The 15407-nt window shown below is 46.6% G+C and overlaps 1 protein-coding gene across 1 annotated transcript in view; it reads right to left on the bottom strand.

Annotated features, from left to right (window-relative positions):
- FAM91A1 (family with sequence similarity 91 member A1) overlaps nucleotides 1-13119 on the bottom strand; it is a 209405-nt gene extending 196286 nt beyond the window's left edge. The window contains exon 1 of the mRNA XM_079144071.1: nucleotides 11108-13119. The gene's annotated coding sequence lies outside the window, so the exon portion shown is untranslated. The remainder of the gene's footprint in view (nucleotides 1-11107) is intronic.
- Nucleotides 13120-15407: the final 2288 nt, after the last annotated feature.

The following is a 15407-nucleotide window of genomic DNA, read 5'->3' as shown; positions in this document are numbered from 1 at the left end:
CTACGAAGGGAATTGGCATGAGGTAATACACATAACTGCTCCCCTCCCCATCCCACCCTACCCTTACATGCACACACTATTTCTCCCATCTTGCTCCCTTGAATTCAGATGCAAGGCCTGGAGCTGTGGTAGTTATCTTGTATACATGAAGTAGCACTATGAAGGCAATAATCACAAGACAAGGAGAGAAGAGAGAAATGATAAAGGCCCCTGGATACTTGATGAGACACTAGAGCTGATGAACCAATCTAAAAATTTCTACCTTAGAGTAGATAGCAAACAACTGAATATTTAAGCCACTGTCAGTCAGGTTCTCTGGCTCACAGATTTGATAGTATCATCTATCGTTACCATTTATTTGAAGCTTCCTTCCTTGGAGCAGGAAACCACCTTTATGAGTACTAAAAGGGCCTTTTGAGGGGAATTAGTTTGAACCAGTCCATACACAGTAAAGTCAAGACCCTCTGTTATTCTCTGTAAAGTCCTATGCAAAGGACTCCAGCAGAATCAGCCAGTGGTTCACCAGGACACCATGCTGCCGCCTTCCTGTCCAGCCCCATCTCCAGTGTGTCTCCTCTGCCATGCGAATGCTGCTCTGGGAGTGTCCTGAGCATTCTGCTCTGCTTTAATGGGAAGCTTCCTCCTGATTCTCAGTAGCAGTTTATCCTGTGGCCATGAGGACTAAGGAGAGCTCTGAACATGGGAAGGAATGCATAGACATCGCCTAGCGCCATGATGGATACCTAGTGGCTTCTCAGTAAAAGGCAGCTCTGTGGTCATGAGCATTAACATTACATAACACCACTGCTGCCTCTTCTGAATTCAGCTGTTTCACAAAGGGACAGACAGGCCCTACACTTCTGAGTCCACTTACCCTCTATGAGTTAGAAATTAGGATTCTTTCTGACTTGGTAGGTTTCCAGAGAAAGTTCTAGTAAGTAATCATGTGCACAAATCGGCTACCTAAAGAAAGAGGGAGGACTTGGACTGGCCATTCAGAAAATGAGTCAGGACCATGGTAAAGATTCATGCCCTGTCTTCCCAGCCTGAGCTGAGAGTCCAGATGAATTTTACATTATTCAGCACACAACAAGCATTTACTAAGCTATGTGGCAGGTGCTCAGAACTATGCTGGAAAATTCTCCTTGAAAGTGAGGGAGAGAGTGGGACAGGCACTGCAGAGGGGGTTTGTGACTTGGTGAAAAACACCCTAGGAAAACATCCTCAGGTCTCAGTCCCTCGCTTTCTCAGAATTCTAACCAAATTCCACCAAGCTGGAGGACCCCAAAAGACACACCAAGCTTCCCTGCCGAAGTCCCCTCTAAAATGTCCCTGCAGCAACTCTATAAGCAAGTCAAGCTGAGCAAAGATGTGGACTTGCCTTCTGTGGTGCCAAAGCAATGAGAAGTCTCTCTGTATGTTGGTTTCTGCCCATGGGGGTTCCCTGGTGACAGGCACAGGGCAGAGAACACAGAACTGCAGCCAGAAGACAGCTCTTTCCCCTGCTGCCTACCCTATGGACTTGCCACATGGCTCCATACAGACCCCTGAGCCTCCCTGGACCCCATTTCCCCATTGTCAAGTGAGAGGGCCGGCCTTGATGGCCCCTGTGATGGTGAACTTTGTGTGTCAACTTGTCTGGGCCACAGTACCCAGATATGTATTCAAACAGTATTCTGGATGTCTCTGTAGGTGCCCTAGGGATGAGATTTACTTTAAGTAAGGCAGGTGACCCTGTACAATGTGGGAGGACCTTATCCAATGGGTTGAAGGCTGAGTAGAACAAAGACTGATCTCCCTGAACAAGAAGAAATTCTACCAACAGAGAGTCTTGAGTTGGACTTGAACTTCAACTCTTCTTTGAGTCTCCAACCTGATGGCCATTCTGCAGATTTTAGACACTCCAGGCCACCACCATAACATAAGTCAATTTCTTAAAATGAGAATGTGTGTGTGTGTGTGTGTGTGTGTGTGTGTGTGTGAGTGTGTGTGTGTGTGTGAGTGTGTGTGTGTGTGTGTGAGAGAGAGAGAGAGACCCACACATCCTGTTCGTTCCATTTCTCTGGAGAACCCTGGCTACCTCAAAATCCTCTCAATCTCTGAGATGCGGGGAATCCGAATGGTGGTGGAGGGGATGCTGAGGCCTATAGTCAGCTTGCAGCTTCTCAGGGCAGAGATGTTAAAGTGATCAAGACAAGGTCCTCTTTCAAGAGAACTTGTGCAATGGACCTCCTCAGCACAGCAATAAATACCAGTAGTTCCAGAACTGGTACACCAAGTACTGTGCGGGTATGAAGAGATAAACTGGCATGAACACAGCCAGCGGAAATCCAAAATAGGAGGTTCTGAAGACAGCTTCACATTCCACCAGGTTTGCCACGGTCTGTCGGGACCTCCCAGCTCCTTGTCACGTTATAATGCCAGCATCCCAGGACAGGAAGCAGGGGCTTAGACTGGTGATGGATGAGGCACTGGGCAGAGGAGGCCAAGACCCATGTAGGGAGGATGGGAAAAAAGGCAGAACAGGAACATCCTGGTACTCAAGCCCACTCGAGGGCCACAGCAGTTCAGAAGCGCCTGCTCCAGGCCAGCTCTTCCCTGCATGCCCCAGGACCTTGACAAGCCTCTCCTGTACCACACTCCACAGATCTCAGCCACAGCCTTCAGAGAGGCCATGGGCAGGAGATGGCAACTCATCCTCACCCCCTTTTCTAGCTGGCCTTTCTTTCTCTTTAAATTCCGTTTGTCCCAGGGCCACCCAAGGTCCCTCTCTTCCCTGCCTTTTTGCAGTCTTCCAGGCGTCCCTCCACAGCTGAAGCTCCCAGTACCTCCGTGTGGATGAACCACAAATTCTGAGGCTCATGCCACACCTCCCCTGCGCCCTGGCCGGAGCTCCCCTAGATCAGCTCAGTGAGGGTGAGCATGACTGCCTCTTGTTCCCTGATGTGTCTCCAGCACCAGGGCTGTAACTGCGGTGAAGGAACGCCTGCTGAGTCCATGTGAGCCCGCATCTGGCAGCCTGAGGTCACCTCCACTGTGACTCACTTGGACCCAGCAAGGGTAGGCCCAGATTCTTGACCTGCCTCGCGACATGGGGGCCTCCTCCTGTGTCCCTGCTTTATCTGATTCCTCCATTGATTTCTTACTAGGCACTGAAGTCCAGGGTCATCTCTATGTCCTTTGCCCTCTGTCACCTCCCATTTTCAAGGAGTCCCCAAATCCTTCCTTTCCGTGCCTCTTACCTGATCAGGGTTCTCTTTCCCCGTCTGGAATGAGGACGGAGACACTGTCCTCCTTACTGTATCACGTCATCTATTTGCTTCTCCGCTTTTCCAGCTAAGCAATGAGTCACGGGATGGCGGAGACCTGCGGCACTGACTTACTTGGGGTGGGGGCAGGGTCTGAGTACCCACTTTTTATTTGGGGGAATATCTTCCATCAATTGAGGGTTGGTGAGGGCCAGGGCCCCCTCCCTACAGAAAGGAGCCAAGAGAGCCAGGAATACCCTCCCGGACGGTCATAATCACATGACCTGGCCCTGTCCAACCAGAGCTTCCACCCAGAGCTTATTCATGCTCCAGCTGTTGGTGATGGCTGTACCCGAGGGCAAATGCCTGTGTAAGTCTGACCAGCAGGCTGCTCCTAGGGCAGACCCTTGGCCATGCTCTCTGCAGCACGCTCCCTTGGTCCTTTGCCTGTTGTCCAGCCCTGTCTTCCAGGTTCCTTCAGCTCTGAGAAGCAACCACCATCCTGTTAGGAACAAGTCTAGCTAGAGTCAGCCTCTGGCTAACCAAGGACCCTGACTGATATCCCCGGCTTCACCTGTCTCAACCCCAACAGGTGCCTGGTGTCTAACAGGTAATTCATGTGTGGATGGGCCAATAAATGAATGAGAAGTGGGGGAGCAAAGATAGTCCTTCCTTTTTTCCCTTTGGAAACAGGGAGAGAAGGGCTGGGAAAGTTCCCCGCGCTCTATATGCATGAGCCGTGGGTCTTTTCAGCGCCAAGACCTCCCTCTTTTTCACTGCTGAATCTGAAGAGTCTTGGGAATATGAGAAAAGTGCCTCCTGAGCCCTGAGAAATCACTTAGTATCCCACACTTTCGAGGCAGCAAAATGATGACCCACAGTTCTTTCTAGAATGACATGACTCCTGGTCAATTGGAAGAGCAAGAGAAGGATGGAGTAGGGTCTGAGTGGTTCTGGAAGGAGAGAGGAAACAGGAAGCTGAGAACTTAGGAAGGCACATGAATAGAGCCTGTGATATTCCCATGCTTTATGGGAACCAGCTGAGACTATAAATTGGTGTAAGTTTTCCGAAAATCACTCTGGCATTCCTTTTGACTAAGTAATTCCACTTCCAAGCATCTGTCTTCAGAAAGTAATCAAAAATATGGACAAGGATTTATGTATTAAAATAGTCATGTTGATATTCCTGATAACCAGAAAAAAAATTGGAAGCAACTTAAATCTCTAACAGTAAGGAAATGACTGAGTAAAACATACCTCAGCAGTTCAACAGAATATTCAGCAACAGTTAAAAATAACATTCACTAAAATCTATGGGGAGATGTGGTGATATAATGTGTGCAGAAAAGACAGGCCACATGAAAAACCATGAATATAACATTGAGCTTGATCTCAAATAAAGGCCATGCTAGAACAAAGGCTGGAAAGGGATTATCAAAGTGTTCACAGTGGTTATCTCTTTCTGATGAGATCATAGAACTATTTTTCTTTTCAGAAAATTTACTATAGTCTTCTACAAGGCATCAAGATTACTTTGTTGACCAAGGAAAAGAAAATGAGATTAAAATGCAAAAGTAAAAATTAAAATTAGATAGTCCAAACCACATGCACAGGAATTGCCATATTTGTGTTCTGAGTGCCTGGAGCTCTTGGTGGATTCTGAGGCTGGAACCCCCATTGTGCTCCCACACTTGGTCTTCTATAGGGATTTCAGGTCAGTCAATGTACAGAGGAGTGAAAGTCCTTCAAGTCAAGCACACTTCTCAGGACAAAAGGTGCTCTTGTTTGAATGGCTTAGAGATGCTCTGCAACTCCTCTGTCCTTGAGGCCTGGAGACATTATCTTGTTATAATAACCTTTGGTACTAGTGGACTCTGAGAAGCAAGCAAGTTATGTGATCTGCACATGTGCAGAGCTAACTGTACTATGTAACCTAGGTAACTCGATATGATCCTAGATAATAAACTGAACTGGCTTTCCCACGGGAGCCACTTCTTTCTCTTCACCATCCTGGGTCTTGCCTCTTTATTAGCTCTCCCCTTAACCCTTATAGTTGGACCCTAATTAACCTTTAGTCTCCCACCTACCTCCCTCCTCCTCAGGGGAGACAAGGATTGAGGGGTCTGCACCTCCTGGTCCATGAGTACAGTCCCAACTTTTCCCCAAGGTCTCACAACAACTTTGCCACCACCTTTTCCCAGACTCCCAGCCTAGATTCCTCACAGCTGAACTATGGGTGCTACTCTCTGGGGTGGGCATGTCATCCAAATGAATATGACAAACTCATGCCTGTCATCCGGTGAATAGGAGGTTTTGGATGCCGTTGGACCACCCACAATTGAAGAGCCTGAAAGATGACCTGTGACTGACCCAGACATACTCGCTCCCTCTAGATGCTGCCTGAACTGAGAGGTTGCTACAGGTGGATCTGGTAAGAGGTCCAGCACTTCAGCACACGTAATGCAGAGAAACAGGAGTGTGCACCCTGCCACCAAATTAACACGTTTTCTAACCTAATATAGAGTTGTTCTCTCCTCAGTAAATAATGCCACCTTTTTATTAATCCTGGTGTCTTCTTGCAACAACATAATAAATGTTAGAACAAATCTCACCTCAATAATTTAACTACCCTTGCCAATAAACACTTAGCTAGCCAAGTTCAACTCATCCTCTGCTCCAGCTGTTTGAGTCGTACATAAGAGATCACTGGTATTGACTGACTTCCTAAGAAGAATATTTGTAACAATAATGGCTCATAGGTGCCATGCACTGTACTGAGGTCATTATTTTCTTTAATATTTACAATATAACATGCAGAAACAGAGAGAGAGAAAAGGTGAATTACTTGCCCCTTATCACACAGCTAACAGGTAGAGCTGGACTTGAACCTGGGCAGACAGCCTGGGTGCCCACTGCATCTTCCTGGTGCTCTGCACTCTGCTCTACCTCCTAGTCCCAGCTGTGGGACAGCAGACACGGTTCTCAACATCCCCCAACCACAGCCACTGCTGAACTATGCTCTCACCATCCTGAGATTCTATTTTAGGGCTCACAAAAACCAACTGTCCTAAAACCTTCATGTTCCTGACCACAGTGCTTATTTTTTCAGCTTGAGTATCTGGCTCATTGTCTAATGTCATCTTTAATCATTATTTTTAGACTTTTTTGGGGACTTCTTAAAGTGCCAAATCCCCTTCCCTTAAAAGTTTCTGTAAAACCTCTGTAGAGGAAGCAGAGCAGAATCATTACCAGGAGCAAGGTAAACAGTCAAGTCCATTATACCATTTTAACAAAGGAAAATTATTTTAATTAAGCCAAGAGTATACATGCCGACTAGTGGAATTTTGTTTGTTGGCAGCAGCCTGGTAAAGAAGATATTTTGGCTTAGACTGTGTTGTAGAGGAAAGCAAACCGAATACAATAAAAAATAGTTCTCATGTCATATTTAAAAAAAAATGGGAACCCATTGAAAATTGTATCTAATGACTTGGCCTGCCAGGAATTTACTGTCTGCTCTCAAAGGATTGTCCTGAGCCTGTTCAAGATGAGGGTGGCGGCCATCAGCAAATGATCCTGAGAACTAACCAAAGGTCCTTCCACCATAGGTGGAGAGAGAGAGAGAAACATCCCTTTTACCAACATTTATTGAGCAGCTACAAGTGCTGGAGTCAGTGCTAAGTCCTGAGGTGCAGAGATAAATAACTCAGGACTTCTGATGAAGATGGAGGACAAGATTGTAACTATTACATCGCAAATGAGTCCTGGCATGATTGGAGTATAAAGGGCAGTTAATTCAACAGAGAAGCACAAACCATAGGTGGAAACTCTGCCTTTGGGGAGGTCTGTAGTCTGGAGGGCACAGAATTTGAAGTTATTTCCTCTTGTCCAAAGGATTGGGACCCAAAATCCTCCCCTCAGATCCCCCATGCATCATCCCTCCCCAGGTAGATCAAGGCAGCTGGAAGCAGAACCCAGGGGTCCAAACACAAAAAGGAATCCTGAGCCTGCCTCTGCTTCCCTACAGAGGGTTATTGTAGAAGCCAGAGGACTAGAGAATAGTTTTAGTCTTCCTAGAGCCCAGATCTCTAGAAGTCTGGGCCAACAAATGAGTCCCATTCTTTTTTCATGAAATGAAGTTTTTTTGAAAATAAGAGATATACAAATGACACTTTATATATATATAAAGGTTGTGGATAGCTCCCCAGTAGAAGGGCAAGCTGGTGCTTCTGTTTTTTATTAATCATTAATCATATTTCTAAAGACTGAGAAAATTCTGTGTTACTGAGAATGTGAGAAGATGGATACTCAGCATCACTGGTTGGAATAGAAAGTAGCTTTCCTTCTTGGTAGACCAATTGGAAGCACCTACAAGGAGTTGAAGGCAAACCCTCCAACCCACATCTCCACCTTGCAGAAACATTTATACATGTATCCAAGGTCATATGGACAAAGATGCTTCCACAGATGTTTGCAACAGCTGACTACAACATAAACTACCTACATGCCTGTCAACGGAGAAATCATTACATCAGCTACAACCACCCATGCTAGGCCATGCCGTGTGCCGCAGTTCAAAAAAATGAGGCAGGTCTATCTTGTCATGGGTATTCTGATAAAGAATGTGAGTGTCATAATAATACACACTATGCTCTTATTTTTTTAAAATTTAAGTGTTTGTGTGAATACAGATGTTTAAGAGAGAGTGGTTGCTTTTCCTTTGTTAGCTAAAACTTCACAACATATATTCATGTTTCGCTTACTGAACTTTTTTAAAATAAGAAAAATAAGAGCATGTTTGTTTTTATTAGTGTATTATAGTTATACACTATATAATAGTGCAGTTCACTTTGACATAATCATACATGCATGGAATATAATCTGCTCGGATACAATATCTAGTACTTCCTCTTTCCCTCCTCTTCCTCCTTTTCCCTATTTCCCTTCCTTGCTCTACTGGTCTTCCTTTTATTTAATATTTTTAATTGGTGCTTTATAGATATAAAGGTGAAATTCACTGTGGTATATTCATATATCTACATAGCATAATTTGGTCAGTTTCAGTACATGTTCTACCCTTTTCCCATCTCTCCTCCCTTCCCCTCAATCCCTTCCTCTACTCCGCTGATCTCCCCTCTATTTTCAGGGAATCCACTCCCTTTTTAATTTCCTTATTTCTGTTTGGCTTCTGGCTCCTGCATATGAGCAAAAACATTTGACCCTTCACTTTCTCAATCTGGCTTATTTCACTTATCATGATGTTCTCCATAATAATATTCTTTATGGTCGAATAAAATTCCACTGTGTATACATATACCATATTTTCTTTATCCATTTGCCTATTGACAGGCACATTGTTTAATATAGTAGAAGCTGAAAGAATTTTCAAGTCCAGGAGACGAGGAGGTCAGCGGCCCTCTTGGGTGAATTGAGCACAGCTCTGATGCTGGGTCTTCACTGACAGGCTAAAACTTGATGACATCGTACCCAAGAGTGGTTTCATCTCTCAGCAGCAAATTCAAACTAATAAACTCATGAGAGACTGATGGGCAAACTAGAATATCAGTTTGCCATTTCATCAGTGTTTCTCAACCTCTACAGCATATATTGACATTTTTGAACTAGATCATTCTTTGCTGGGAGTGGGCAGAGGGAGTCCTGTGCATTTGTGCATTGTAAGGTGTTAAGCAACCTCCCTGGCCTCTACCCACGGGAGGCCCCTCCTCCAGTTGGGACAATGAAAAATGTTTCCAGGCATTGCCAAATACCCTCTGCAGGGACACTGCCAAAAATCTCTCCATAATTGAGAGCCAGTGATTTGCAGTGAGAAGATGCAGCTGCCAAGATCACCAGATGCTGTCAAGGCAGGAAGAGGAGGTGGATAGACAAGTCACTACTGAAGGTCACCGGCAGAGCAAGAAGTTAGAACAAAGGCAGTCCTTGAAAAATATGATTTGATATTTGAAGACTTTTATCTGTGACAGCCTGAGGCTGTCCCTGCCCCTGGACAGTGCCTTCAATGGCACCACCAGCCTACTCTTCTGAGTCTTCAGTTGGACACTGGCTTCCAGAGCCACCAATGTTGTCATCAGGCATGTCGATGCCTCTGGAATGTGCCCAAGGCCAAGAACAACAGAAGTACATAAACCAAGAAGGCAGGTAGGCAGAGCCCACTCCCCATCAGGAGTATGTCACTTCTTTGAACTTGTGTTTTATCTGAAAAGTCCACATGATTTTGTTTTCTGCTCTATATTTTACTGTATATATCTACTTTAACAAAAGCAGTTTTCCCAGATCCTAAACAGAGAACTTTGGGAAGCTGCCAAAGTTTATCCTGCGACTTCATGCACCCCCAGGCACATTCCCAGATGTAAAGAAGAGACGACTTCCTGAACTTCCTTCATCTCACCCCAAGAGGATATTTTCAGGAGACTGAAAACGGTTAAAGGAAGTTGCTCTGGGATCACATGACTCTTGTGTGCGTCCTTCATTCATATATTTGACCTCTTCAAGTGTACTACACACACCCCAGGACCAAGCTGAAGATTCCCCAGTTCCCTGCGCGAAGCAGCTCCCACTCTCACCCCAGCTAATTCAGCAAAGGAATGACATGCCAGGCCCAGCCATCTCCGCAGCAGAATTCCAGCAAAGACGACCGCGCTGCCCGTTTTGTTTCCAAGCAATATAACCTCTGGAGATCATTTTTAATAGAAATTGCTCTTAGCAAAAAAGAAATAAGACAAAAGCGTGGGAGCCTCTATTTCTGAATCAGACTTGGGATTTTTATCCTAAGAGATTTTAGTATGGGAGAAATTTTAAAATATAAAAGTCTACTTCAACAATGACTCATTGAAATGATCCAGACTGGCTTTTGCAGAGGACAGAGGACTTGTGGATATATAAGATAAAAGAAAAACTTGGACAGTGGGGTAGTGGGGGTGAGCTGCCCTTGACTGTCTTTTGAAGTTAAGGTGTTGAATTACAACGTGCTGGGATGAGCCTAGAATTTTCTGAGACACAATCCTTCTAAGGTTACAGACATTGCCTCTCAGAACTTTTTTAGAAGCTTAGATTCTTCTCTTGTTCCCATCTCATGCCTTTCTGTTCCTTCCTTATTTATATACTGTAAATGTAAAATCTGAGAAAGGACAGAACTAGACATATCTTTTTCCCCGATTCTTCCCAGCACCAGGGTGGAATTTCATGTTTCACCCAGTTTTATGTGTGATTCTGTTGTACTGTGGAGAGTTTCTCACAGAACAAGACTTTCTATTTTTACATTTCCCTTTTAAAATGACCAAGAGAAATGGACTCCAGATTTTCACTTCTTCTTCCCTGTGGCATTTTCCCCCCAAGGAATCAAATCTCAGAGCCCTTATTCATCCTTAGCACCATGCCACCTAGGGAGGGAAGACCCAAAGCCATGGTGAAGTCAGGCTTATGGAGAGAAAAGCGGTGGTGTTGGTTCTGCAGTTCCCAGGCCTGTGAGAAAAGAAAGGCTCAGCCCCGCCAGGGACTATTTACACAGAGGGGAGGCAGGGAGAAATAGGAGGCACAGTTCTGGGAAATCATATTCCATGTCAAGAAAAGCAAGGCCAAGTACCAGTTAGGTGGCATGCCAGAGCAGAAAAGTAATCCTGCCCGCTTCGGCCTGGTAAGAGAAACCAGGCGAGAGAAAGCCGCACCACCCTGAAGCACACATAGTCTCAGGGTCAAGGGTGTATGTTTTAGAGACATGCAATATAGGTTTGAACCCCAGCTCTGCCATTGCATTAACTGCAAGTTACTTAGCCCCTCTGCTGCAATTTCCTCCTGACGTGGTGACCACAGCCCTGATTCATTCAACACGTGCTTATGGACACCTCGTGAATGCCAGGTCCTCTTCTAGGTGTTGGGGGAAGGCAATGATGAGCGACACAGATGAGGTCCCTGCTCTTGGGAAGTCTACACTCAAGGGAAGAGGGATGAACAATTAAGAAGTAAGTCGAATAATTTCCATCACAAATGCTATAAAGAAAATAAAACAGGATAACGTGAGAGAAAGTGATGGGGACAGAGGTAATGAAATAGTAGGAGAAACCACCAAGCTGACGCATGAACAAAGAGAACAATCCAGCCACATGAAGATGAGGGGACGCGTGCTTCAGGCAGAACCTGCCTCAGAGGGTATTTCATAAGGACTCGGGGAGATAAAGTGTGGAAAATCTTAGTACAGGATCAGACAAAACAAATGTAGGTTACTCAACAGATGTGGGCAGCCATTATGATTCAGAGTGTGGGGAAAGTCCCCAAGTCAGGTCGTGGGGAAGCTGGGGAAGGTGGTGTCACAGGGAATGGAGGCTGGAATGTTGACTGGCCTGGCCTCAACCATGGAGGTCAAATGGAAGAAAATGTTTGGTCAGGTTTTTGGGGAGGACTGTAGAAGAGGCCCTGGGGAGCTGGATTGTTCCTGCCCCATCTAGAAGGAGCAGCCAGAATGCCCCAACTCCCCCAATTAGCCAAGTCCCTCTGACCTGAGTGTGCCACCCTGGGCATTCCGCTCAGCTCACTTTGCCCAGGCACCTCCCACCCTCTGCCCAGCTGTCCTAGATCCTGTGTAACATGCAGGCAACCAGTTCAAAAAACATCCACTTAATCTTTCTGTATTACAGATAAGGAAACAAGCCCAGAGAAGTTCTGAGACTCTAGTAGAGACCACAACCACCCACACAGACTTGACTGGAGAATGCATAATTCTCTAGCCAAGGAGATTGTCTTCTTCCTCCTTGACTCCATCTGCATCTGCCCTGCAGGTTGAGGTGACATGCACAGAGTAGTATGAGAGAGAATAGACACCTGCCTAGCTGAAACCCTCACCCTGTATTCCCTGGGGTCACCAATGTCACAGTGGAACTATCCTTACACCCAAAGAAAGATGCTTCAGCGTACACAGGCTTTCAGAACTCTCAGGAACAATATTTTTTTGCTACTGGGGATTGAACCCCAGGGATACTCTACCACTGACCTCCACCCCAGCCTTTTTTCAGACACAGTCTTGCTAAGTTGCCAAGGCTGACCTCAGACTTGCAATCCTCCTGCCTCAGCCTCCCAATAGCTGGAATTAAAAGCATGCTCCACCTTGCCTGGCTTCAGGAGCATATTTTGGCGGGTTGTGGGGATGGAGTGGAGGCCACAGTATTATCACTTTCAGGGCACCGATGGAGCAGATTGTGAAGATGATGGAATGGGGCCTCAGAGTGCAGTCCTAGAGAGCAACTCTGGTCATGACAGTTCGGTAATCCAGAGTGTCGGTGGCACAGTCTCAAACACAGAAACAGCAGAACGCAGGAAAAAAGGGACACACCTGCCCACTGCAAATTGCTTTCACATTTCTTGTCCCAGAAAGTTTATAGAGAAGATGAAATGGTCCAAAAGGGGCTGAGCTGCCATGACTCTCACACGCTGATCCCATACAAGTCACAGCCCACGGTAATTGGGACCACTAGGACCTGATGGTCCGTGCTCCAGAGTTTTGGATTCCTGTAATTCCTAGACAGTGCCGTGCTCTATAGACTTCTGCAAACACCATTTCCCAGCCTGAAACCCTATTCCACACCATGATCCTCATTCCCCTGGCCGAATCCTGTTCATTGTGTCCCAACTTAAATGTCACCTCCTCCAGGAAGCCTTCTCTCACACCAAGGGTTGCACCTCCATGATACTCAGTGCCTCACCAAACGTGTTTCCTGTGACTGCTTGTGTTCTGTCTCCCCACTAGACAAAGCTCCACAACGGCAGAAGATAGTCTTATTCACCATCATCTCCTCTGGCCTCAGGAGCTGCTCGATACATGACTCTACAGAATCGTGACGGGGCCAGACCCCTGCCCCACAGAGCTGTGGGGAACTCACCGACGGGGATGCTGACTGCACAGCAGACTCTGCCTGAGAGTGCCAGGCCTGTTATGGTTCTTGTTTGTTCTCTCCTCCCCACACCCTGTCTCTACCCTCCCCCACTGTCGTGAGCGGGACAAGGTCTGGATAATGCCAACCAACTCCAGGGCCAGCCAGCTTTTCTCTGCAGACCGGGCACCAGTCCATCTGATTTTCTGCCCTCCACGGGCATGAGACGCAGCCAGGAAATCAGTCTTGGGAATATTTGGCCTTTCCTGGCCCTTGGGATCAGAGCCTAAAAATCAGATCCAGGGAGACAAGCTAATGACCGACTCCCTCTGGACTTGTGGGGTCCCCTGCACTCACCCAGCGGCCTCTTCTCTCTCCTTCTCCCAGTTCCTATCACCATCTACAGACTGGTTTCTATTTTTGACAGTGAGTGTGGATAGGCTTGATGGAACACCTTTTGGGCTACCTGCCCAGTTGACTATGACCCTGGGGTGCACCACTTACCTGGAAGGGGTACTGATACCTAGGCTTTCACCTCACACCCTGTTCCCTCACCAGGATCGATTGCACCAGAGCAGGACGCCTAAACCAATTGGAACCAATCATACTCTTTCGCCTCAGAATTCAGACCACGAGTCTTGCTCAGTCTAAGTTGATCTCTTAAGTGGATCATCACATAACTGATGCACGTTGGGACCTCGAAACAGGGAAAGGGCCCTGAACCAGCCTGAGGCTAGTCCTAGACCATCGACTAGCACAAAGGAGCTCAGATTCTAGGGGAAACAAATGATAGCAAGAGGAAGGGGGAAGACTTCCCAACAGGGGCAGAGCTTGAAGAACTGGGCGCCATCTTCCTGGCCACCTAGACTCTGTGCCTACCGCAGGATACCAGGAATTGGGTGGGGAGCAGAAAGTCATGCAAGGGCATCTCTGAAGTCCTGCACAAGAATCAAGGAAAGACAGCGTGTCAATGAGGTGCAACAATTAACGACCTACTCTCTGGGGTGAGGAAAGCCCTGGTTTGTAGCATTTACTAAATTACAGTGGTATAAACATACCCATGATGGCAGATTTCAAGTTACTAACATGACATCACTGAAAGCAACGATGAGCACGCGGGGGCCCTCATGAGCTGGTGTGAATTGGCTCCAGCTCACTACTGGTCACAGCAAGTAACCTGAGTGAGCTGTGTTGGCTGGGGTCACCTGGGAATCATTCACACTTAATTCCTGATGTACCTAATCAACAGCACTTTCTGTTCATTAACACACTAAATGCAAAAGGGAACTAGATCCTTTGTAGTCTACTCTCCCTCCCTTCCAAGAAGGGAGATCTTGGGAGATCCTCCAAAGAGGATGTGTCCAGATCAGTGGAGGAGAGGCTGCTGTGGGGGGCGGGGGGGTGGGAAGGGGGTTGCTGAAGAGGGAAGCAGGCCGAGGTTGGCCATGTGGAGAGAGGAACTTTGAGGAGAGAACAGAGATGCTGTAAAGGGGAACTTTTTTAAGCTTTTGTTGTGTGGTATGTAATATTATTCTCCAGATTTCACCAAGGTCTGCATTTCTCACTAAAACATTTGAAGTGCAATTTGACTTAAGGAGGACTAGAGTAAAGTACTGAGCTTGGTCTCGAGGACACGGTAGAGAAGAGACTGGCAGCAAATCAGAGCCCCAGCTTGACTGATCACTGTGCCACATGACCTCCCAGTGGAGAGTATGGAATCCAGAATACAGAGTGTCTTTTTAGATAAACAGCCTGCGCTTCAATCTAGACCATCTGAGCTCTTTGTGGTTAAGATGTTTGATCTAGAATTCAGATATTCCCGCGAGAGCTGGAAACCTCACAGCCCTTCTGGCAAGCGTTGCTTTGAAATGAAATGAAAACCTTACACAAACAGGCATCCATCAGGGAGTTGGATGTTTTCCTTCTGGGGCTCCTGAATCGCTACAGAAATGCACTGTGCACCAGCTGCCTGCCATTCGATCCAACAGACGTTATGAAGCACCCTTTGGGGGCTACAGCACTGCCCTCCCCAGCTAGGGGCACAAGGCAGGGAGCTCCAGGGGAGGGTGAGGAAGAACAGGAGAGGCAAAAACAAAAATAAGCCCTGCTCAGGATGTTGTGCAGAAAAGTCCTCAGAAACTTCAGGGGCTGATCAAGTAACTGGACCTTGAAGGATCCCGACAGACTCAGGGTGTTCCAGGGAAAGGAAAAGACCCAAGCAAAGAGGCAGCTGTGACATGCTGTAGGGCAGGGATGAGACCCTGAGCACAGGGCAGAGAAA

Source organism: Sciurus vulgaris, assembly GCF_902686455.1.
Source record: "Sciurus vulgaris genome assembly, chromosome: 1".
Lineage (NCBI taxonomy): Eukaryota > Metazoa > Chordata > Mammalia > Rodentia > Sciuridae > Sciurus > Sciurus vulgaris.
The sequence above is the reverse complement of the archived record's forward strand: the minus strand, read 5'-3'. Positions and strand labels throughout refer to the sequence as shown.